Genomic DNA, 21,473 nt, shown 5'->3' on the forward strand with positions numbered 1-21,473 from the left:
CCTACCTGGAGTGTGGGGTGTGGTGGTGTTGTGACCTGTGTCCCCTGGCTTGCCCAGGGCGACACATATACCCCAAAAAATATTGCATGACAGCGCACACGTTGACTCCATCTGCACCATTAGGCCCTGTTCGCACTAGAATATGGAATTTTCTTAAGAAAATTCCGCAGACTCTGAAAGATTTCTGCAGCCGCGGAAAAAAAACACAAAAATAAATGCACCGAAATCCGCATGCAGTTTGGTGCGTTTTTTCCACAGGTTGGTGCATGTGTTTTAAAGCATTCAATGCAATAAAGCACATTGAAAGAAAGAAAAAAAAAAAAAAAAAAAAGGTAATTTCCTCCTGAGATAGATAGATAGATAGATGGATGGACAGAAGGATAGATAGATAGATAGATAGATAGATAGATCGATAGAAGGATAGATAGATAGATGGATAGATAATGGATAGATAGAGGGATAGATAGATAATGGATAGATAGATAATGGATAGATAGAGGGATAGATAGAGGGATAGATAGAAGGATAGATAGAAGGATAGATAAAGGGATAGATAGATAGATAGAAGGATAGATAGAAAATGAATGGATAGATAGATAATGGATAGATAGATAATGGATAGATAGATAGATAGATAGAGGGATAGATAGATAATGGATAGATAGATAGATAGTGGATACATAGAGGGATAGATAGATAGAAGGATAGATAGAGGGATAGATAGAAGGATAGATAGCGATATAGATAGATAGATAGATAGAGGGATAGATAATGGAAAGATGGAGAGATAACGGATAGATAGATAGATAGATAGATGGATAGATAGATATATAGAAAGAAGGATAGATAGATAGATAGATAATGTATAGCTAGATAGATAATGGATAGATAGATAGAAGGATAGATAGAGGGATAGCTAGATAGAAGGATAGAGGGATAGATAGATAGATAGAGGGATAGATAGAGGGATAGATAGAAGGATAGATAATGGATAGATAGAGGGATAGATAGAGGGATAGAAGGATGGATAGATAGATAGAAGGATGGATAGATAGATATAGATGGATAGATAGATAGATAGTTGGATGGATAGATAGATAGATAGATAGTTGGATAGATAGATAGTTGGATAGATAGATAGAAGGATAGATAGTTGGATAGATAGATAGAGGGATAGATAGTTGGATAGATAGATAGATAGATAGAGTACATCAACATGAGCAACAGAACCGAGATCCAAGAGCTACTTGTAACTTTCAACACAAGACGCTATACATCAAACCAACAAGGAGTCAACCGGGCAGTGAATGACTTTAACAACATCCTATATATCATGGCAGAGTTAGCAGGCATCAGAAAGACCAGCCCCAAGAAACCTTCAAACAAACAAGGCCAAAAATGGTTCGACAAAGAATGCAAGTCACTACGCAACTCCCTAAGGATATGTGCACACGTTGCGTAAATTGCATGCAGTTACGCTGCGATCTGCACCGCAGCGTAACTGCTTGCATCCTGCGTCCCCTGCACAATCTATGGAGATTGTGCAGGAGACGTGCGCACGTGGCGTATTAGAGCGCAGCGCTTCAGCTGCTGCCCGAAGCGCGCGTTCTAAGAAGTGACATGTCACTTCTTTCCTGCGCTCTGCATGCAGCTCCTGCTCTGTCTATGGGAGGGGCTGCAGTCAGAGCGCATGGAATCGGCTTTTTTTTTCATTACGGACTGTTCCTGCAGCGATTTGAAGTGCACGTGTGCTGTTCAAATCGCTGCAGAAATTTCTGCAGGGACAGTACGCAACGTGCGCACATAGTCTTAGGGTAGCCTCAAACCAAAAACACAGAGACCCCAAAAACAGGGACCTAAGAGCGGCTCATGACACCCTGCAGAGGCAATACAAGCGCATTCTCAAGGAGAAAAAAAAAAGAGAATTTTGTTTACTTACCGTAAATTCTTTTTCTTATAGTTCCGACATGGGAGACCCAGACAATGGGTGTATAGCTTCTGCCTCCGGAGGACACACAAAGTACTACACTCAAACGTGTAGCTCCTCCCTCCGGGCTACATACACCCCCTGGATGACAATCTAACCAGTTCAGTGCAAAAGCTGAAGGAGGACATCCACCCATAAGTAGAGATAGAGTAAAACTCGGAAAAACCGGAACTCTGTCTACAACAACAGCCGGTGAAACCACACGGAACAAAAACTGCCAACAGGCAACAGGGAGGGTGCTGGGTCTCCCATGTCGGAACTATAAGAAAAAGAATTTACGGTAAGTAAACAAAATTCTCTTTTTCTTCATCGTTCCTTATGGGAGACCCAGACAATGGGACGTTCTAAAGCAGTCCATGGGTGGGAAATAAACCAAACTGAGAAGTAGGCAAAACCTAACTTCACAAATGGGCGACAGCCGCCTGAAGGATGCGTCTGCCCAAGCTCGCATCTGCCGAAGCATGAGCATGCACTTGGTAGTGCTTCAAAAAAGTGTGCAGACTGGACCAAGTGGCAGCCTGACAAACCTGCTGAGCCGTAGCCTGGTGCCTGAAAACCCAGGAGGCACCGACAGCTCTGGTCGAGTGCGCCTTAATCCCTGGCGGAGGGGGCACCTGAGAGCACTGGTAGGCATCGGCGATAGCCGACCTAATCCAACGAGCTAGGGTCGGTTTAGAAGCAGAGAGACCCTTGCGCTGACCCGCGGTTAGCACAAAAAGTGAGGTGCACCGCCTAAAAACGGCGGTGCGTGACACATAGATTCGGAGCGCCCGCACCAAATCCAAGGAATGCAACACCTTCTCAAAGCGATGCACAGGGGCCGGACAAAGAGAGGGCAATGAAATGTCATGGTTAAGGTGGAAAGAAGACACCACCTTAGGGAGAAAGTCCGGAGTCGGACGAAGAACCACCTTGTCTTGGTGAAACACCAAAAAGGGGGATTCCGAAGAGAGCGCAGCCAAATCAGAAACTCTCCTGAGAGAAGTTATGGCTACTAGAAAAACAACTTTCTGTGAAAGTCTAAACAAGGGAACCTCCCTAAGAGGCTCAAAGGGGGGTTTCTGTAAGGCCGTGAGGACCAGATTAAGGTCCCAGGGATCCAAAGGCCGCCGGTAAGGAGGAATGATGTGAGCTGCGCCCTGCATGAAGGTGCGCACCTGAGCCAGTCGGGCGATACGCCGCTGGAATAATACCGACAGAGCCGACACCTGTCCCTTGAGGGAATTGAGGGACAGTCCTAGCTGTAGACCAGACTAGAAAAGACAGGATGGTCGGCAAGGAGAACGGCCAAGGAGCATGGTCGGAAGAGCGACACCAGGACAGGAAGATCCTCCAAGTCCTGTGATAAATAGAGATGAGCGAACCGGTCGCGGTTCGGCTCGAGGTTGGTTCGCCGAACGGACCTCCCGTTCGAGTTCGGTTCGTCGAACGTTCGACGAACCGAACTCGAACTGCATAGGAAACAATGGCAGGCAATCACAAACACAGAAAAACACCTAGAAAACACCCTGAAAGGTGTCCTAAAGGTGACAAACAACTCAAACACATTGGAAAGTGACAAGGACATATACTCATGCGAAAACAAAACAGCTGGACAAGGAAAAAGAGGAGGACACACAGATATAGGCATGGCACGCCCTTCTAAAATCATGTAAAACACCGCAAGGTGACTCCAAGCGGAATCTCCATTTTTTCCAAAAATTGGGCCACACACACACCCACCCCTTCAGTGGCAGCAGTTGTGCCCCAGTTGTACACTTCACAGCTACATTTGCATCAAGCACATTCAAAAATACGCCATTCTTATCCATCCCCAGGATGACACCGGGGTAGGTAGCAAAGTCTTTGCTGACCCATGACTTGTTCATCTTGGCTTCTTTTAAAAACAATGTAAGCAAGGGTTACTCCAAGCGGAGTCTCCCTTTTTTCCAAAAATTGGGCCACACAGACACCCACCCCATCAGTGGCAGCACTTGGGCCCTAGTTGCAAACAGGATGTTTTGATTTGCATCAAGCACATTCAAAAATACGCTATTCTTATCCGTCCCCAGGATGACACCGGGGTAGGTAGCAAAGTCTTTCCTGATCCCAGCTCTGTTCATCTTGGCTTCTTTTAAAAACACATCAAGCAAGGGTTACTCCAAGCGGAGTCTCCCTTTTTTTCCAAAAATTGGGCCACACAGACACCCACCCCATCAGTGGCAGCACTTGGGCCCTAGTTGCAAACAGGATGTTTTGATTTGCATCAAGCACATTCAAAAATACGCCATTCTTATCCGTCCCCAGGATGACACCGGGGTAGGTAGCAAAGTCTTTGCTGATCCCAGCTCTGTTCATCTTGGCTTCTTTTAAAAACACATCAAGCAAGGGTTACTCCAAGCGGAGTCTCCCTTTTTTTCCAAAAATTGGGCCACACAGACACCCACCCCATCAGTGGCAGCACTTGGGCCCTAGTTGCAAACAGGATGTTTTGATTTGCATCAAGCACATTCAAAAATACGCCATTCTTATCCGTCCCCAGGATGACACCGGGGTAGGTAGCAAAGTCTTTGCTGATCCCAGCTCTGTTCATCTTGGCTTCTTTTAAAAACACATCAAGCAAGGGTTACTCCAAGCGGAGTCTCCCTTTTTTTCCAAAAATTGGGCCACACAGACACCCACCCCATCAGTGGCAGCACTTGGGCCCTAGTTGCAAACAGGATGTTTTGATTTGCATCAAGCACATTCAAAAATACGCCATTCTTATCCGTCCCCAGGATGACACCGGGGTAGGTAGCAAAGTCTTTCCTGATCCCAGCTCTGTTCATCTTGGCTTCTTTTAAAAACACATCAAGCAAGGGTTACTCCAAGTGGAGTCTCCCTTTTTTTCCAAAAATTGGGCCACACAGACACCCACCCCATCAGTGGCAGCACTTGGGCCCTAGTTGCAAACAGGATGTTTTGATTTGCATCAATCACATTCAAAAATACCCCATAATTAACCGTCCCAAGGATGACACCGGGGTAGGTAGCAAAGTCTTTGCTGACCCATGACTTGTTCATCTTGGCTTCTTTTAAAAACAATGTAAGCAAGGGTTACTCCAAGCGGAGTCTCCCTTTTTTTCCAAAAATTGGGCCACACAGACACCCACCCCATCAGTGGCAGCACTTGGGCCCTAGTTGCAAACAGGATGTTTTGATTTGCATCAAGCACATTCAAAAATACGCCATTCTTATCCGTCCCCAGGATGACACCGGGGTAGGTAGCAAAGTCTTTCCTGATCCCAGCTCTGTTCATCTTGGCTTCTTTTAAAAACACATCAAGCAAGGGTTACTCCAAGCGGAGTCTCCCTTTTTTTCCAAAAATTGGGCCACACAGACACCCACCCCATCAGTGGCAGCACTTGGGCCCTAGTTGCAAACAGGATGTTTTGATTTGCATCAAGCACATTCAAAAATACGCCATTCTTATCCGTCCCCAGGATGACACCGGGGTAGGTAGCAAAGTCTTTGCTGATCCCAGCTCTGTTCATCTTGGCTTCTTTTAAAAACACATCAAGCAAGGGTTACTCCAAGCTGAGTCTCCCTTTTTTTCCAAAAATTGGGCCACACAGACACCCACCCCATCAGTGGCAGCACTTGGGCCCTAGTTGCAAACAGGATGTTTTGATTTGCATCAAGCACATTCAAAAATACGCCATTCTTATCCGTCCCCAGGATGACACCGGGGTAGGTAGCAAAGTCTTTGCTGATCCCAGCTCTGTTCATCTTGGCTTCTTTTAAAAACACATCAAGCAAGGGTTACTCCAAGCGGAGTCTCCCTTTTTTTCCAAAAATTGGGCCACACAGACACCCACCCCATCAGTGGCAGCACTTGGGCCCTAGTTGCAAACAGGATGTTTTGATTTGCATCAATCACATTCAAAAATACCCCATAATTAACCGTCCCCAGGATGACACCGGGGTAGGTAGCAAAGTCTTTGCTGATCCCAGCTCTGTTCATCTTGGCTTCTTTTAAAAACACATCAAGCAAGGGTTACTCCAAGCGGAGTCTCCCTTTTTTTCCAAAAATTGGGCCACACAGACACCCACCCCATCAGTGGCAGCACTTGGGCCCTAGTTGCAAACAGGATGTTTTGATTTGCATCAATCACATTCAAAAATACCCCATAATTAACCGTCCCCAGGATGACACCGGGGTAGGTAGCAAAGTCTTTGCTGACCCATGACTTGTTCATCTTGGCTTCTTTTAAAAACAATGTAAGCAAGGGTTACTCCAAGCGGAGTCTCCCTTTTTTCCAAAAATTGGGCCACACAGACACTCACCCCATCAGTGGCAGCACTTGGGCCCTAGTTGCAAACAGGATGTTTTGATTTGCATCAAGCACATTCAAAAATACGCCATTCTTATCCGTCCCCAGGATGACACCGGGGTAGGTAGCAAAGTCTTTGCTGATCCCAGCTCTGTTCATCTTGGCTTCTTTTAAAAACACATCAAGCAAGGGTTACTCCAAGCGGAGTCTCCCTTTTTTTTCCAAAAATTGGGCCACACAGACACCCACCCCATCAGTGGCAGCACTTGGGCCCTAGTTGCAAACAGGATGTTTTGATTTGCATCAATCACATTCAAAAATACCCCATAATTAACCGTCCCCAGGATGACACCGGGGTAGGTAGCAAAGTCTTTGCTGACCCATGACTTGTTCATCTTGGCTTCTTTTAAAAACAATGTAAGCAAGGGTTACTCCAAGCGGAGTCTCCCTTTTTTTCCAAAAATTGGGCCACACAGACACCCACCCCATCAGTGGCAGCACTTGGGCCCTAGTTGCAAACAGGATGTTTTGATTTGCATCAAGCACATTCAAAAATACGCCATTCTTATCCGTCCCCAGGATGACACCGGGGTAGGTAGCAAAGTCTTTGCTGATCCCAGCTCTGTTCATCTTGGCTTCTTTTAAAAACACATCAAGCAAGGGTTACTCCAAGCGGAGTCTCCCTTTTTTTCCAAAAATTGGGCCACACAGACACCCACCCCATCAGTGGCAGCACTTGGGCCCTAGTTGCAAACAGGATGTTTTGATTTGCATCAAGCACATTCAAAAATACGCCATTCTTATCCGTCCCCAGGATGACACCGGGGTAGGTAGCAAAGTCTTTGCTGATCCCAGCTCTGTTCATCTTGGCTTCTTTTAAAAACACATCAAGCAAGGGTTACTCCAAGCGGAGTCTCCCTTTTTTTCCAAAAATTGGGCCACACAGACACCCACCCCATCAGTGGCAGCACTTGGGCCCTAGTTGCAAACAGGATGTTTTGATTTGCATCAAGCACATTCAAAAATACGCCATTCTTATCCGTCCCCAGGATGACACCGGGGTAGGTAGCAAAGTCTTTGCTGATCCCAGCTCTGTTCATCTTGGCTTCTTTTAAAAACACATCAAGCAAGGGTTACTCCAAGCGGAGTCTCCCTTTTTTTCCAAAAATTGGGCCACACAGACACCCACCCCATCAGTGGCAGCACTTGGGCCCTAGTTGCAAACAGGATGTTTTGATTTGCATCAAGCACATTCAAAAATACGCCATTCTTATCCGTCCCCAGGATGACACCGGGGTAGGTAGCAAAGTCTTTGCTGATCCCAGCTCTGTTCATCTTGGCTTCTTTTAAAAACACATCAAGCAAGGGTTACTCCAAGCGGAGTCTCCCTTTTTTTCCAAAAATTGGGCCACACAGACACCCACCCCATCAGTGGCAGCACTTGGGCCCTAGTTGCAAACAGGATGTTTTGATTTGCATCAATCACATTCAAAAATAGCCCATAATTAACCGTCCCCAGGATGACACCGGGGTAGGTAGCAAAGTCTTTGCTGATCCCAGCTCTGTTCATCTTGGCTTCTTTTAAAAACACATCAAGCAAGGGTTACTCCAAGCGGAGTCTCCCTTTTTTTCCAAAAATTGGGCCACACAGACACCCACCCCATCAGTGGCAGCACTTGGGCCCTAGTTGCAAACAGGATGTTTTGATTTGCATCAAGCACATTCAAAAATACGCCATTCTTATCCGTCCCCAGGATGACACCGGGGTAGGTAGCAAAGTCTTTCCTGATCCCAGCTCTGTTCATCTTGGCTTCTTTTAAAAACACATCAAGCAAGGGTTACTCCAAGCGGAGTCTCCCTTTTTTTCCAAAAATTGGGCCACACAGACACCCACCCCATCAGTGGCAGCACTTGGGCCCTAGTTGCAAACAGGATGTTTTGATTTGCATCAAGCACATTCAAAAATACGCCATTCTTATCCGTCCCCAGGATGACACCGGGGTAGGTAGCAAAGTCTTTGCTGATCCCAGCTCTGTTCATCTTGGCTTCTTTTAAAAACACATCAAGCAAGGGTTACTCCAAGCGGAGTCTCCCTTTTTTTCCAAAAATTGGGCCACACAGACACCCACCCCATCAGTGGCAGCACTTGGGCCCTAGTTGCAAACAGGATGTTTTGATTTGCATCAAGCACATTCAAAAATACGCCATTCTTATCCGTCCCCAGGATGACACCGGGGTAGGTAGCAAAGTCTTTGCTGATCCCAGCTCTGTTCATCTTGGCTTCTTTTAAAAACACATCAAGCAAGGGTTACTCCAAGCGGAGTCTCCCTTTTTTTCCAAAAATTGGGCCACACAGACACCCACCCCATCAGTGGCAGCACTTGGGCCCTAGTTGCAAACAGGATGTTTTGATTTGCATCAAGCACATTCAAAAATACGCCATTCTTTTCCGTCCCCAGGATGACACCGGGGTAGGTAGCAAAGTCTTTGCTGATCCCAGCTCTGTTCATCTTGGCTTCTTTTAAAAACACATCAAGCAAGGGTTACTCCAAGCGGAGTCTCCCTTTTTTTCCAAAAATTGGGCCACACAGACACCCACCCCATCAGTGGCAGCACTTGGGCCCTAGTTGCAAACAGGATGTTTTGATTTGCATCAATCACATTCAAAAATACCCCATAATTAACCGTCCCCAGGATGACACCGGGGTAGGTAGCAAAGTCTTTGCTGATCCCAGCTCTGTTCATCTTGGCTTCTTTTAAAAACACATCAAGCAAGGGTTACTCCAAGCGGAGTCTCCCTTTTTTTCCAAAAATTGGGCCACACAGACACCCACCCCATCAGTGGCAGCACTTGGGCCCTAGTTGCAAACAGGATGTTTTGATTTGCATCAATCACATTCAAAAATACCCCATAATTAACCGTCCCCAGGATGACACCGGGGTAGGTAGCAAAGTCTTTGCTGACCCATGACTTGTTCATCTTGGCTTCTTTTAAAAACAATGTAAGCAAGGGTTACTCCAAGCGGAGTCTCCCTTTTTTCCAAAAATTGGGCCACACAGACACTCACCCCATCAGTGGCAGCACTTGGGCCCTAGTTGCAAACAGGATGTTTTGATTTGCATCAAGCACATTCCAAATCCACAAGCATTTACTCTCCCCAGGATGACACAGGGGTAGTAAATTCCTTCTGGATCCATGACTTGTTCATTTTGATGAACGTCAGTCTGTCCACATTGTCACTGGACAGACGCGTGCGCTTATCTGTCAGCACACACCCAGCAGCACTGAAGACACGTTCAGAGACAACGCTGGCAGCTGGACACGACAAAATCTCCAAGGCGTAACTGGAGAGCTCTGGCCATTTTTCTATGTTTGAAGCCCAAAAGGAGCAAGGCTCCAGTTGCACAGTCATGGCATCGATGTTCATTTGGAGATACTCCTGTATCATCCTCTCCAGCCGTTGAGTATGTGTCAGACTTGTTGTCTCTGGTGGCCTTGCAAAAGAGGGTCTAAAAAAATTATGAAAAGATTCCATAAAATTGCTGTTACCGGCACCAGATACGGTCCTACTGGTACGGGTAGACTGGTGAAGATGACGAGACCGTCCCATGTTTGTCAAGTTACAACTGGGAGATTCCCTCCCTGCACCTGCACGGTTGTTTGGTGGAAAAGCCGAGCTAAGATCGAGTAACAGCTTCTGCTGATACTCCTGCATACGTGCGTCCCTTTCTATGGCTGGAATTATGTCACAAAATTTGGACTTGTACCGGGGATCTAATAGTGTGGCAATCCAGTAGTCATCATCACTTCTAATTTTGACAATACGACTGTCATGTTGGAGGTAGTGCAACAAAAAGGCACTCATGTGTCTTGCGCAGCCATGCGGACCAAGTCCACGCTGTGTTTGTGGCATAGAGGTGCTACCCGTTCTTTCTTCCTCTGACATCTCCCCCCAACCTCTTTCAACTGAAATTTGACCAAGGTCTCCCTCATCCGCTGAGTCTTCCATGTCCATGACAGTTCGTCCTCCATTTCTTCATGTTCTCCTGCACCTTGCTCAACATTTCGCTTGCTACTATGCGCCCTTGTCGATCCCTGTTCCCCATGGTCCCATGCCTGCTGCGTTGGTGATGATGAACGTCTGGACCTTGGTGATGTTGTTGTCCCTTGCACATATGAATCCTCCTGTAGTTCCTCCCCTTCATGTTGTCCCACCCCCTGACTCCGAATAGTGTTTAGCGTGTGCTCCAGCATGTAAATGACTGGAATCGTCATGCTGATAATGGCATTGTCAGAGCTAAACATATTCGTCGCCATGTCGAAACTGTGCAGAAGGGTGCATAGGTCCTTGATCTGAGACCACTCCATCAGGGTGATCTGCCCCACCTCTGCATCTCGTTGGCCCAGGCTATACGTCATGACGTATTGCACCAGGGCTCTGCGGTGCTGCCACAGTCGCTGTAACATGTGGAGAGTTGAATTCCAGCGTGTCGCCACATCGCATTTCAGGCGATGAACCGGCAGGCCGAAAGACTTCTGTAGCGATGCAAGTCGCTCAGCTGCGGCGCTTGAACGCCGGAAGTGAGCAGACAGTTTTCGTGCCCTGTTCAGAAGGCCATCTAGGCCGGGATAGTGTGTTAAAAATTGCTGCACGACAAGGTTCAACACGTGAGCCATACAAGGTACGTGTGTCACCTTGCCCAGGCGAAGGGCCGCACCCAGGTTTGCAGCATTGTCGCACACGGCCTTACCAGGCTGCAGGTTGAGTGGAGACAACCATTTATTAAACTCGGACCGCAGAGCTGACCACAACTCCTCAGCTGTGTGACTCTTATTACCAAGACATGTCAAGCTAAAGACCGCCTGATGCCGTTGCGCTCGGCTGCCAGCATAGTAATGAGGCGTGCGTGATTCCTTCTGCGCAGTGAGAACGCTGGTGGCCTGACCAGGCAGGCTTGGGGCGGAGGTGGAGGACCCAGATGAGGTGGAGGATGCAGAAGCTGTGGCGGAACTTGGACAGACAGAGGATTGACACACAAGTCGTGGGGACGGCAAGACTTGTGCAGCAGACCCTTCACCATCTATCACCATAGTTACCCAGTGCCCAGTCAGCGACATGTAACGTCCCTGTCCATGCTTACTGGTCCAAGTATCGGTGGTGAAATGCACCCGTTCACACACAGAGTTTCTCAAGGAAGCGGTGATGTTGTGTGCGACATGCTGGTGTAGCGCGGGCACACCTTTCTTAGAGAAGTAGTGGCGACTAGGCATCTGGTACTGGGGCACAGCGACAGACATAAGGTCTCTAAAATCCTGTGTGTCCACTAGGCGGAAAGGCAGCATTTCGGTAGCCAACAGCTTACAGAGGGATAGAGTCAACCTCTTAGCTTTGTCATGGGTCGGAGGAAGTGGCCTTTTATTTGACCACATCTGAGGGACAGAGATCTGGCTGCTGTGTGTAGACGGTGTTGAGTAGGGTGTCCCTGGAAAAATGCAGGTTTGTGAGGAAAGTGCAGGCGGAGACATGATGTTGCCTTCATCCAACGTTGGTGCTATCGATGTCTGAGAGAGCTGTACACACTCACTTGTTTCCCCTTCCAAACCAACTGACGACCTTACAAGCAAACTGCCTGTTGCGGTTACAGTGGTGGAAGTTTTGCGTGGAAAAACAGGTGTGACAGCTGTCCCCACAGTCCTAGAAGATGAAGAGCGCGCGGATGCACTGGAAGGGGCGGGCGGTGGATGGTTCGCTCCGCTAGCCGGCATTGCAGCACGGTGAGCTTCCCACCGGGACTTATGATATTTATTCATGTGACGATTCATGGAAGAAGTTGTCAAACTGCTGAGGTTTTGACCTCTACTAACAGAATCATGACAAATGTTACATATCACATGAGTTGGGCGATCTTTTTTGATGTGAAAAAGGCCCAGGCTAGGCAAGGCTTAGAGGCCATGCGACCTGTTGATCCACCCCGAATAATGCTCATAGGTAGAGTGGTGGCTGAGGATGCAGTTGTAGACGTGCTACCAGTGCTCCGACTCTGTCCAGGAAGGCGCAAGGTAACTTCGTCGTCGGTTGCATCCTCCTCCACCGCCTCTGTTGACCTCCTCGAGTGCCTGACTGGGGGTTGACAGTAGGTGGGATCTAGAACGTCATCATCAATTGTTGTGTTCGCACTCCCCTCCCCCTCAGACCGAGCCTCTTCTTGCCCTGACCGAATATTTAAGTTGTCATCCCAATCGGGTATCTGCGTCTCATCTTCATCAGTATGTTCCTCATTGTCTATAACCACAGGTGTTACAGTTTGTGACAAAGGGTCAACATTATGCTCAGAAACTTGGTCCTCACGGCCTGAATCTGAGTCACAAAGGTTCTGGGCATCACTGCAGACCATTTCCTGTTCTGTACTCACTGTAGCTTGGGAGCAGACCTCTGATTCCCAGGCTATAGTGTGACTGAACAGCTCTGCAGACTCAGCCATCTCAGTTCCACCATACTGTGCAGGGCTGATGGAGACTTCAGAGCTGGGAGAAATCAAGTGTGATTGGGATGACAACTCAGAGGAATGGTGTTTTTTGGATGCGGTACTTGAAGTGGCTGAGAGGGCACTTGTTGGACCACTTGAGATCCATTCAAGCATTTTCCTTTTTTGCCCATCATCTACCTTTGTTCCTCTTGTTCGTGTCCGTAAAAAAGGGAGCACATCGGATTGTCCACAATAAGTAGTAGACATCTTACTTTTGCTAGTAGATGGTCTATCTTCAGCAGATGATAATGGAGCTTTGGCACCTTCCCCACTGACAAAACCTTTTTTGCCTTTTCCACCACGCCTCTTCCCCTTTCCACCAGCATCTGTCATTTTGCCACTCATGTTGATTGCGACAAGATTGTGGACTGAAAATGTGGTAGTAAAAATTGAGAGGTGGTGAAGATTGCAGTGGTGGTCTAGCTTTATTAACAGCAGAATAATAAAGAATAAATATCCCTGACAATGTAACTTAGTTATAATTCGTTGGAGTGTGCAACGCAGGCAGACGTGCTGCAAATGTCTTGGCACTAGTGGGACTATAGCAAAGTCCAATAGCCACGTATAGGATGCCACTAGGTACACTGAGTGTGTGCTAGTATAATGGCTTAGTTATAATTAGTTGGAGTGTGCAACGCAGGCAGATGCGCTCTGCAAATGTCTTGGCACTAGTAGGACTATAGCAAAGTCCAATAGCCACGTATAGGATGCCACTAGGTACACTGAGTGTGTGCTAGTATAATGGCTTAGTTATAATTAGTTGGAGTGTGCAACGCAGGCAGATGCGCTCTGCAAATGTCTTGGCACTAGTAGGACTATAGCAAAGTCCAATAGCCACGTATAGGATGCCACTAGGTACACTGAGTGTGTGCTAGTATAATGGCTTAGTTATAATTAGTTGGAGTGTGCAACGCAGGCAGACGTGCTGCAAATGTCTTGGCACTAGTGGGACTATAGCAAAGTCCAATAGCCACGTATAGGATGCCACTAGGTACACTGAGTGTGTGCTAGTATAATGGCTTAGTTATAATTAGTTGGAGTGTGCAACGCAGGCAGACGTGCTGCAAATGTCTTGGCACTAGTGGGACTATAGCAAAGTCCAATAGCCACGTATAGGATGCCACTAGGTACACTGAGTGTGTGCTAGTATAATGGCTTAGTTATAATTAGTTGGAGTGTGCAACGCAGGCAGACGTGCTGCAAATGTCTTGGCACTAGTGGGACTATAGCAAAGTCCAATAGCCACGTATAGGATGCCACTAGGTACACTGAGTGTGTGCTAGTATAATGGCTTAGTTATAATTAGTTGGAGTGTGCAACGCAGGCAGACGTGCTGCAAATGTCTTGGCACTAGTGGGACTATAGCAAAGTCCAATAGCCACGTATAGGATGCCACTAGGTACACTGAGTGTGTGCTAGTATAATGGCTTAGTTATAATTAGTTGGAGTGTGCAACGCAGGCAGACGTGCTGCAAATGTCTTGGCACTAGTGGGACTATAGCAAAGTCCAATAGCCACGTATAGGATGCCACTAGGTACACTGAGTGTGTGCTAGTATAATGGCTTAGTTATAATTAGTTGGAGTGTGCAACGCAGGCAGACGTGCTGCAAATGTCTTGGCACTAGTGGGACTATAGCAAAGTCCAATATCCACGTATAGGATGCCACTAGGTTCACTGAGTGTGTGCTAGTATAATGGCGTAGTTATAATTAGTTGGAGTGTGCAACGCAGGCAGATGCGCTCTGCAAATGTCTTGGCACTAGTAGGACTATAGCAAAGTCCAATAGCCACGTATAGGATGCCACTAGGTACACTGAGTGTGTGCTAGTATAATGGCTTAGTTATAATTAGTTGGAGTGTGCAACGCAGGCAGACGTGCTGCAAATGTCTTGGCACTAGTGGGACTATAGCAAAGTCCAATAGCCACGTATAGGATGCCACTAGGTACACTGAGTGTGTGCTAGTATAATGGCTTAGTTATAATTAGTTGGAGTGTGCAACGCAGGCAGACGTGCTGCAAATGTCTTGGCACTAGTGGGACTATAGCAAAGTCCAATAGCCACGTATAGGATGCCACTAGGTACACTGAGTGTGTGCTAGTATAATGGCTTAGTTATAATTAGTTGGAGTGTGCAACGCAGGCAGACGTGCTGCAAATGTCTTGGCACTAGTGGGACTATAGCAAAGTCCAATAGCCACGTATAGGATGCCACTAGGTACACTGAGTGTGTGCTAGTATAATGGCTTAGTTATAATTAGTTGGAGTGTGCAACGCAGGCAGACGTGCTGCAAATGTCTTGGCACTAGTGGGACTATAGCAAAGTCCAATAGCCACGTATAGGATGCCACTAGGTACACTGAGTGTGTGCTAGTATAATGGCTTAGTTATAATTAGTTGGAGTGTGCAACGCAGGCAGACGTGCTGCAAATGTCTTGGCACTAGTGGGACTATAGCAAAGTCCAATAGCCACGTATAGGATGCCACTAGGTACACTGAGTGTGTGCTAGTATAATGGCTTAGTTATAATTAGTTGGAGTGTGCAACGCAGGCAGACGTGCTGCAAATGTCTTGGCACTAGTGGGACTATAGCAAAGTCCAATAGCCACGTATAGGATGCCACTAGGTACACTGAGTGTGTGCTAGTATAATGGCTTAGTTATAATTAGTTGGAGTGTGCAACGCAGGCAGACGTGCTGCAAATGTCTTGGCACTAGTGGGACTATAGCAAAGTCCAATAGCCACGTATAGGATGCCACTAGGTACACTGAGTGTGTGCCAGTATAATGGCTTAGTTATAATTAGTTGGAGTGTGCAACGCAGGCAGACGTGCTGCAAATGTCTTGGCACTAGTGGGACTATAGCAAAGTCCAATAGCCACGTATAGGATGCCACTAGGTACACTGAGTGTGTGCTAGTATAATGGCTTAGTTATAATTAGTTGGAGTGTGCAACGCAGGCAGACGTGCTGCAAATGTCTTGGCACTAGTGGGACTATAGCAAAGTCCAATAGCCACGTATAGGATGCCACTAGGTACACTGAGTGTGTGCTAGTATAATGGCTTAGTTATAATTAGTTGGAGTGTGCAACGCAGGCAGACGTGCTGCAAATGTCTTGGCACTAGTGGGACTATAGCAAAGTCCAATAGCCACGTATAGGATGCCACTAGGTACACTGAGTGTGTGCTAGTATAATGGCTTAGTTATAATTAGTTGGAGTGTGCAACGCAGGCAGACGTGCTGCAAATGTCTTGGCACTAGTGGGACTATAGCAAAGTCCAATAGCCACGTATAGGATGCCACTAGGTTCACTGAGTGTGTGCTAGTATAATGGCTTAGTTATAATTAGTTGGAGTGTGCAACGCAGGCAGATGCGCTCTGCAAATGTCTTGGCACTAGTAGGACTATAGCAAAGTCCAATAGCCACGTATAGGATGCCACTAAAAAACACTTAGTGTGTGCAAGTATAATGGCTTAGTTATAATTAGTTGGAGTGTGCAACGCAGGCAGATGCGCTCTGCAAATGTCTTGGCACTAGTGGGACTATAGCAAAGTCCAATAGCCACGTATAGGATGCCACTAGGTACACTGAGTGTTTGCTAGTAAAATTGCTTAGTTTAAAAAAGTTGTAGTGTGCAATGCAGGCAGACGTGCTCTGCAAATGTCTTTGCACTAGTGGGACTATAGCAAAGTCCAATAGCCACGTATAGGATGCCACTAGGTACACTGAGTGTTTGCTAGTAAAATTGCTTAGTTTAAAAAACTTGGAGTGTGCAATGCAGGCAGATGTGCTCTGCTAATGTCTTTGCACTAGTGGGACTATAGCAAAGTCTAATAGCCACGTATAGGATGCCACTAGGTACACTGAGTGTGTGCTAGTATAATGGCTTAGTTATAATTCGTTGGAGTGTGCAACGCAGGCAGATGCGCTCTGCAAATGTCTTGGCACTAGTGGGACTATAGCAAAGTCCAATAGCCACGTATAGGATGCCACTAGGTACACTGAGTGTTTGCTAGTAAAATTGCTTAGTTTAAAAAACTTGGAGTGTGCAATGCAGGCAGACGTGCTCTGCAAATGTCTTTGCACTAGTGGGACTATAGCAAAGTCCAATAGCCACGTATAGGATGCCACTAGGTACACTGAATGTTTGCTAGTATAATGGCTTACTTAGAATGAGTTGGAGTGTGCAGAGGACAAGAGGGTACAGTGGCAGGATTGTGGTGCTCTGGGTAGAGGAATGGAAGCCTGCCTTTCTATTCCCTCCTAATGGTGAAATGCAGGGAGGAAATCCCTGACCTGGGCTACACAGACGCTGTTGCTGTTTGCAGGACCTGTCACTTATGGCTCTCTGACCCTGCCGCTTTGAGCCCTTAAAAGGACTGCTAGAATGTGCTCTCCCTAAGCTGTCTAACGCTGTGTATGCAGCGCATACAGCTGTATCGGCTATAGGACTCAGGAGGACGGAGCTGCGACACTGATGTCTGACACCAAAGACGCAGAAGGCAGATAATGGCGTTCGTGAAGAAAATGTCCGGTTTTATAATGCAGGGACATGTGACATGCAGATCCTATCACACATGCCGTTGCTTCTCTGGCTCAAAGTCCACTTAGGTGTGTGTGTGTCTGTGATTGGCTGACATGCTGGCCCGCCCCACAAGACGCGCGCGCTTAGGGAAGGAAGACAAGAAAAAAAAAAAAAAAAATGGCGATCGCCATTATAGAAACAGCAGTGATCTGAAGGCGCTGTTCACGCACACTATACACTGAAATGTGATAATAGTTTGATTCACAGAGTGACTTACACTATTACAGCAGAAACCAAGCTAGGATTTAGCTGTTTTTTGGCTGCTAGAACCGTTCTCGAACGTTTCTAGAACTATCGAGCTTTTGCAAAAAGCTCGAGTTCTAGTTCGATCTAGAACATGCCCCAAAATCACTCGAGCCGCGAACTGGAGAACCACGAACCACGAACCGCGCTCAACTCTAGTGATAAATCTTGGCCGAAGAAGACTTTCGAGCCTGAGTCATAGTGGAGATGACCTCAGAGGGAATGCCTGAAGCCGTCAGGATCCAGGACTCAAGAGCCACGCCGTCAATCTGAGATCCGCAGAATTGTGGCGGAAAAACGGACCTTGAGAGAGAAGGTCTGGGCGGTCCGGGAGATGCCACGGCACCTCTACGGACAGGCGGAGCAGGTCTGGGTACCAAGCTCGCCTGGGCCAGTCCGGAGCAATGATTATGACCAGACGGCCCTCCATTCTGATCTTGCGCAGAACCCTGGGCAAGAGAGGTAGAGGGGGAAACACGTAGGCCAGACGGAACTGGGACCAATCCTGAACCAGCGCGTCCGCTGCGAAGGCCTGAGGATCGTGGGAGCGAGCCACGTAAACCGGAACCTTGTTGTTGTGCCGGGATGCCATTAGATCCACTTCCGGAGTACCCCACTTGCAGCAGATTGACCTGAACACTGCCGGGTGCAGGGCCCACTCGCCGCTGTCCACGGTTTGACGGCTGAGATAATCGGCCTCCCAGTTTTCTACGCCTGGGATGTGGACTGCTGATATGGTGGACTTGGAGTCCTCCGTCCACTGGAGGATTCGTTGAACCTCCAACATCGCCAGGCGGCTGCGAGTTCCACCCTGGTGATTGATGTAGGCAACCGCTGTCGCGTTGTCCGACTGGACTCGAATGTGCCTGCCCGCCAACAGGTGGTGAAAGGCTAGGAGAGCTAGAAACACAGCTCTGATTTCCAGCACATTGATCGAGAGGGCTGATTCGGACGGAGTCCAAGTGCCCTGTGCTCGGTGATGGAGAAATACTGCTCCCCAACCGGAGAGGCTGGCATCCGTGGTGAGGATCACCCAGGACGGAGTCAGGAAGGAGCGTCCCTGTGACAGAGAGAGGGGCCGAAGCCACCACTGAAGAGAGCTCCTGGTCTGTGGCGAAAGAGCCACTAGCCTGTGCAAGGAAGAGGTCCGCTTGTCCCAACAGCGGAGAATGTCCAGCTGCAGGGGACGCAGATGGAACTGGGCAAAGGGAACTGCTTCCATTGACGCCACCATCTGACCCAGCACCTGCATGAGGTGCCTGATGGAATGACGGCGGTGCCTCAGCAGAGAGCGCACCGCCAGCTGAAGGGACTGCTGTTTGACTAAGGGCAACTTCACAAGTGCCGGCAGAGTCTCGAATTGCATCCCTAGGTACATAAGTCCCTGGGTCGGGGTCAGAGTGGACTTGGGCAGGTTGACAAGCCACCCAAACTGAACGAGCGTGGCGAGAGTGAGCGAGACACTCCGCTGGCAGTCTGCACTGGATGAGGCCTTGACTAGAAGGTCGTCCAGGTAGGGGAATACTGCCAACCCCTGGAGATGCAGGACCGCAACCACTGCTGCCATAACCTTGGTGAAAACACGAGGGGCCATGGCTAACCCGAAGGGGAGAGCCACGAATTGGAAATGTTCCTCTCCGATTGCAAAGCGGAGCCAACGCTGGTGTGAGACCGCGATAGGCACGTGCAGATAGGCATCTCTGATGTCGATGGATGCTAGAAAATCTCCTTGGGTCATTGATGCAATGACCGATCTCAGAGATTCCATGCGAAAACGCCGCACCTGAACATGCTTGTTGAGAAGCTTGAGATCCAGGATGGGCCGGAAGGAACCGTCCTTCTTGGGGACTAGAAAGAGGTTTGAGTAGAAACCTCTGAACCGTTCTCGGGCGGGAACCGGAACAATTACACCGTTGGCCTGCAGGGATCCCACGGCCTGAGAGAAGGCGGTGGCTTTGGAGCGGGGGGGTGGACAGAAAAAATCTGTTTGGCGGGCTGGAAGAAAATTCTATCCTGTAGCCGTGGGAGATGATATCCCGCACCCACTGATTGGAGACGTGTTGAAACCACACGTCGCCAAAGTGGGAGAGCCGTCCACCGACCAAGGACGTTGCTGGCGCAGCCAGATAGTCAAGAGGGGGCTGCCTTAGTGGCAGCGGCTCCTCCGGACTTCTGAGGACGCGGCTTCACGCGCCAGATGGGTTTACGATCCTTGGCTGCGGTCGTGGACGAGGCTGAGGGCTTAGAGGATGACCAGTTAGAGGAACGAAAGGAACGAAACCTCGATTGGTTCCTGCCCTGGACAGGTCTCTTGGCTTTAGTTTGTGGCAAGGAAGTACTCTTCCCGCCAGTAGCTTCCTTAATTATTTCATCCAGTTGTTCACCGAACAGCCGGGACCCAGCAAAGGGGAGCCCAGCAAGGTACTTCTTAGAAGAAGCGTCTGCTTTCCACTCTCGAAGCCACAAGATCCTGCGGATTGCAAGAGAGTTAGCGGAGGCCACCGCCGTGCGGTGAAAAGCCTCCAGAATGGAAAACATGGCGTAGGATGAAAAAGCCGAAGCTTGGGAAGTTAAGGCATCCATCTCAGGCATAGAGTCCCTGGTGAGGGAATGTATCTCCGCCAGAGAGGCAGAGACTGCCTTAAGAGCCCACACTGCCGCAAAAGATGGGGAGAACGAGGCCCCTGCCGCCTCATATACAGACTTGGCCAGAAGGTCAACCTGGCGGTCAGTGGGATCCTTAAGAGAGGTGCCATCGGCCACAGCTACGACTGTGCGGGCTGAGATTCTAGACACCGGAGGGTCTACCTTTGGGGACTGAGCCCACTCCTTCACCACATCTGGTGGGAAGGGAAAATGGTCATCAGAACTACGCTTCGGAAAACGTTTGTCAGGACAGGCCCTGGGCTTAGTGACAGTGGCCTGAAAACTGGAGTGGTTAAAAAACGTACTCCTAGCTCTCTTAGGTGAGGCAAACTGATGTATCTCTACCAGAGAGGCTTGTTCCTCTGACACTGGTGGATTGAGGTTCAGTACGGAGTTAATGGACACAATCAAGTCACTAACATCCGCATCACCCTCAGACAAGGCAATGGGGTACCTAGAGGAAGCGTCTGAGCCCACAGTAAAAGTATCCTCCTCGCCCTGCACCTCGGCTCGTGAATCAGAGCCGTGGGACGAGGAAGGAGAAGGGTCCCTGCATCTCCGTTTAGGAGGACGGGGTCCTAGAACATGCTCTGAGAGCTCTGCAGAGCTCGGAGCAGCAGAGGGGCCCTGAGAGGGGGGCTGATGCATGGTCAGCAGTGTCCGGGATAGCTGTCCCATGGAGTCGGCAAAAGACTGGGAAATAGCTCTGGAAAAAGATGCTACCCAAGCCGGGGGATCAGCCACCGGGGCTGGAGCGGCCGGAGGAACCCCTGAGGAGGCTCCAGGCTGAGGGACCACCATGTTAGAGCAGGCATCACAATGTGGGTATGTGCTTGGCTCTGGAAGAATGAGCTTACATGCAGTGCATATAGCGTACAGCTTTGCAGCCTTGCTCCTAGTGACAGACATGCTGCTAAGGTGGAGGCTCTGCAGCAAGAATACACTCCTGTAGAATGCCCTGAGAGTGTATAATAAAAAGCCCAGCTTACCAGACCGCTCTCTGTGTGCCCTCCGGATTCCACAGCTCGGACCCCCAGTGAAGCGTCAGCCTTCCTAAAAAGCAGCAGCTGCAGCATCCAGCGCCGTTCAGTGTGAGAACGCTGAGAAAATGGCGCTGGAAGGAGGAGGGGGGCGGGGATTAGCCCAAGAGCGGGAAACCGGAGGGCCAAGGAGAGATACAGGGGAGGGAACA

Source organism: Anomaloglossus baeobatrachus, chromosome 10 (assembly GCF_048569485.1).
Source record: "Anomaloglossus baeobatrachus isolate aAnoBae1 chromosome 10, aAnoBae1.hap1, whole genome shotgun sequence".
Classification (NCBI taxonomy): Eukaryota; Metazoa; Chordata; class Amphibia; order Anura; family Aromobatidae; genus Anomaloglossus; species Anomaloglossus baeobatrachus.